At 41.4% G+C, this 4,999-nt stretch overlaps 1 long non-coding RNA gene across 1 annotated transcript; it reads left to right on the forward strand.

The window, feature by feature from the left end:
• The first annotated feature begins 367 nt into the window (after nucleotides 1-367).
• LOC310758965 lies at nucleotides 368-4,748 on the forward strand. The gene is made up of 3 exons (XR_014546138.1): nucleotides 368-700; nucleotides 2,980-3,109; nucleotides 4,379-4,748. It is a non-coding gene; the product is annotated as an uncharacterized lncRNA (long non-coding RNA).
• The last annotated feature ends 251 nt before the right edge of the window (nucleotides 4,749-4,999 follow it).

A 4,999-nucleotide genomic window follows, 5' to 3' on the forward strand; every position in this document is an offset into this window, starting at 1 on the left:
AACACGCAACCCACAGCGTTCGTAACCCGAGGTATGACTGTAGATCATTGGCCTGAGTGGCAGGTTTTTCTTATGGTCTTAAAGCACATGGGAAGGGGGATTTTGCTGCATTTCAGGCCACCTGTGTGTACATAGCCCAAGCCCAAGAATTTGTTTTCAGTGCCAAACTGAATGGGGCTCATGGTCCTTCCATCCCTGATGACCCAACAAGCCTTCCTTTGTTTTAGGCATATAATATAGAATTGAAGGAGCGACAGAGGTCAACGGAGACTTTCTGCTGCTTTGTTAAACAATTGGGAGTCAATAAATCAGCCATGGATCTACCAGGATGTACTCAGTGACTTGGCTGGGTGCTTTTTCCTGGTTTTGCACCCTCTAGGTCTTACCACAGGCCAAAACATCTAATCTCTGCATCTCTCCATATCATTTCAAGAAAGACACTGTGCTTAGGGTTGGGTTTGCAGCCCCATCTTCCTTCAGGGCATGGTGACAACTTGCTAGACTTCTCAAGGAAGTGGGAGGGAACAGCTTCCCAAGGATCCTACAAATATGGGAAGCTCAGCTCTCCCAACCCTGACAACCTTCGCCCTTGTAGCCCTGCATTGAGCCTTTCTGCATCCATCCATCCATCCTCACTGAGCCATGAAGATCCTTCACCTGTTCTGGGCTGTCCTGTCTTTGCTGCTGCTGACTGCTTCAGGTAAGGGATGGAGAGGAAGGAGGGAGAATGCTGTTCCGCTTATGTTCTGCATAGGAAAAGCTAACATAACAATGAAGCCTGACCAGGAAAAAGGGCAAAAGAGGACACAGGTTTGCAGGAAATGTGCATGTGCTGATTTACGCGTAAAGATACACACTTAGTCATGATTGACAGGTCACAGATTTTGGATTTCTGGGACCATACATACACACCAGCTCCCAGAGAGGAGCTTGCAGACATTTTGCTCTTTCCTAGTTCTTTCTAGTAAAGGTAAAGGTACCCCTGCCTGTCAGGGCCAGTCGTGACCGACTCTAGGGTTGCGCGCTCATCTCGCTCAAGAGGCCGGGAGCTGGCGCTGTCCAAAGACACTTCCGGGTCACGTGGCCAGCGTGACGAAGCTGCATCTGGCGAGCCAGCACCAGCGCCGCACACGGAAACACCGTTTACCTTCCCACTAGAAAGCGGTCCCTATTTATCCACTTGCACTTAGGGGTGCTTTCGAACTGCTAGGTTGGCTGGAGCTGGGACCGAACGATGGGAGCTCACCCCACCGCTGGGATTCGAACCGCCGACCTTTCGATCAGCAAGTCCTAGGCTCTGTGGTTTAACCCACAGCGCCACCCACGTCCCCATAGCTTTTTCTAAATTTAATTTAATTGTGCAACGAAGTCTCTGATCCGTTTCCAAAAAAAGTTAAAACATTAACATTGGGAACAAAGAAACAAATAAAAACAGGTGGTAAACGCCATCCACTTCAGATGGCAAGGATAGCTCTGAATGGCTTGAGCTACAGGAGTGTAGATTTCAGTTGAATGGAGGTGGGCTCCATTCTCCATTAGGGATGAGCATCTGTTGGGGATGCTCAAATTCTAGATTCCTTGTGTTGCTTACAGGGTGGATGAGATAACTTGCACGACATAATAATAATAATAATAATAATAATAATAATAATAATAATTTATTTATACACTGTCCATTTGGCTGGGTTTCCCCAGCCACTCTGGGCAGCTGCCAACAGAACACTAAAATACAATAATCTATTAAACATTAAAAGCTTCCCTAAACAGGGCTGCCTTCAAAGGACCCCTGGAAAGTTAAGTCCAGTCAAAGGCGACTATGGAGTTGTGGTGCTTATCTCGCTTTCAGACCGAGGGAGCCGGCATTTGTCCACAGACAGCTTTCCGGGTCATGTGGCCAGCATAACTAAACCGCTTCTGGCACAACGTAACACCGTGACAAGTGCCAGAGTGCACGGAAACGCCCACAAATTAAAAGATTAAAACTACTTATGTAGGGACGCGGGTGGCACTGTGGGTTCAACCACAGTGCCTAGGACTTGCCGGTTTGAATCCCCACGACGGGGTGAGCTCCCATTGCTCAGTCCCAGCTCCTGCCCACCTAGCAGTTCGAAAGCATGTCAAAGTGCAAGTAGATAAATAGGTGCCGCTCCGGCAGGAAGGTAAACAGCATTTCTGTGCGCTGCTCTGGTTCACCAGAAGCAGCTTAGTCATGCTAGCCACATGACCCGGAAGCTGTATGCTGGCCAATAAAGCGAGATGACTGCCGCAACCCCAGAGTCGGTCACGACTGGACCTAATGGTCAGGGGTCTCTTTACCCTTCACCTTTACTACTTATGTTGTCTGTATCCCTTGTACAGATTTATATTATTTTATTTTGTATATAGACATATAATCCACTATTACATTTTGAATAATTCTTGGTTGTCAGTATCACTCTATTTCTGCAAGTATCTTATTGTTCGTGCAGTAAGTTTTCAAGTATTCTTTATATATTTCCCATTCCCTAAATACCTTTTGGTTTGACATTCCTCTAAATTTTCCAGTCAATTTTTCTAGTTGCAGGTATTCTGTCTTAAGAATTTGCCACTCTGTGATCGTTGGTAAGGTTTCATTTTTCCAATTTCTTGCCACTGTTATTCTGGCTGCCGTAACTGCATACATAAACAATGGTCTTATTATTATTATTATTATTATTATTATTATTATTATTATTATTAATTTCCATTGGTAGTATTCCAAATAGAAAAATTTCTGGGTTTTTTTTAGAAATGTAAATTTGAATAGTTTTTTTAAATTCACTGTAAATGTTGTTCCAAAATTCACAGATCACCTCGCAATTCCACCACATACAGAAATATGATCCTGTATCTTTTTTGCATATCCAACATAAAGTTTCCCATTTTGAAGTTTCCCTTCCCTTACCTCCACTTCTGAATTTGCAATGGACAGGGATCTTTTTTGTTTCTCCTTTTGCAAAGGATTTGCCAAGGAAGACCCAAATCTTGGACCAGATTGCTATAAGAGAGGCAGCACTTGCAAATCTAACAAGTGTCCCAAAGGAATGATTCAAGATGGAATGTGCAACATGAAAAAGATATGTTGCAAGAGGTAAAAAGAGCTCAAACAAGGTGCCGGAGATGAACTTAAATATTATTATATTCTTAACATTTTCATACCATACTTATTTTCATATTTCCACTTACACTTTATTATTTTCCAGTTTGTACATCTTAATTTCTATGTTATTAATTGTAAGTGTTAAATTGAACCCTGCTAGTGAGTCCACTTCTTTGCAGTTTTTCTGTAGGTAGAACATAAATGATTCCCAGTCTCTATTGTCCTTATCTCTAAGTTTCCCAGTCAACTTCGCCAGCACATTCCCACCAGTTTTTCTTGCCATTCTTCTTTAGTTGGTATCTTGTCATCTTTCCATTTCTGGGCTGGTGAAATCCTAGCCACTGTTGTTGCATACATAAATAATGTATTCTGCTCTTTTGAAAAGTTTTGACCTGTAATGCCCGTCAAGAAAGCTTCTGTTTTTTTAACAAATGTTATCTTAAACATTTTTTTTCCCATTTGGTTATCAATCATTTCCCCAAAGTTTTTGGTTATTTTACAGTTCCACCACATATGAATAAATGTGCCTTCCTTTTCTTTACACTTCCGAAACTTATTGGAGCCTGTTCTATACATTTTTGCCATTTTTACAGCAGTGATATACCATCTGTACATCATTTTCATATACAGTGGTACTCGGGTTAAGTACTTAATTCGTTCCTGAGGTCTGTTCTTAAACTGAAACTGTTCTTAACCTGAAGCACCACTTTAGCCAATGGGGCCTCTTGCTGCTGCCATGCCGCTGGAGCACAATTTCTGTTCTCATCCTGAAGCAAAGGTCTTAACCTGAAGCACTATTTCTGGGTTAGTGGAGTCTGTAACCTGAAGCGAATGTAACCCGAGGTACCACTGTAATTCTCTTTCAACAATATACAATCAGCAAATGTTAAGTTCGCTTTCCATAATTTTCCCGAGTCTTCCATTTGTATGTTATGTCCTAAATCTTGTTTCTACATCATCCTTTAGACCTATGATGCATATTTTATTTTGCCTACTTACGTTGTCCACATCCTTCAGTTTCCTCTTTCAGTTCAGCTCACTTTTGTTATGCTATTGTTCAGCATCAAAATGATCTGGGACCTATGCTGTTGCATTCTTAGTCTAACTTGTTTTGGCTCATCAGTTCCCTGTTCTATCATTTAACATTCTTCCGAGTTCCCCAGCCTTCCTTTCTATGATTGTAATTTTGACATCAGATTCCAGGTGATATGGAAGTAACTGGGTTTTTTTTGCTTTTGCTTTTGTTTGGTTGTTTTTAAGTGTCCCAGAAGATTGATGCCAGCTTACACAGGACCCTTTGAAAATTGGGAGATGCTCCCTTACTTTGAGAGCAACTGGATCCTGCTTCAGCCCCAGCTGGAGTCTCCTCCTTCTCAGGAAAGCATCCAGATCAGAAAGATCTGCAATATTCTCATTGGTTGTATGTGCTTCTCCCTCACAATAAAAGCAAATTAAAAAGCCACATTGCCTCTGCTTCTGATTTTTAGCTCACCTTTCTCCTAATTCTGCAATGCAGTACTCTAACCTTATATCATGTATATATATATATAATAATGCATATAGTTGGTGAAAGTGGGCATGAATATGGCAATAATAATAATTATAGTAACAACAAATGTTATTATTTATACACCACCCATCTGACTGGGTTGTCCCAACCATTCTGACCCAGCATCCTATTAACGAATATTGCTTCACAAAAATATGCATCTTGAGCAAAATTTTATAGAAACACTTAATTATTTTTAAATTGAGTGCAGAAAAAATCCAAGTGGTTTACAAAATGAATCCCTCCTAAACAATACTAACAGAATGGAAGAAACTTTCTTTTTAATCAGTGAAATATTGACAGAGCAGTTCATTGCTTTTTTTGAGGGGGGT

This window comes from Podarcis filfolensis, assembly GCF_964270895.1.
Source record: "Podarcis filfolensis genome assembly, chromosome: 3".
NCBI classification, from domain to species: Eukaryota; Metazoa; Chordata; class Lepidosauria; order Squamata; family Lacertidae; genus Podarcis; species Podarcis filfolensis.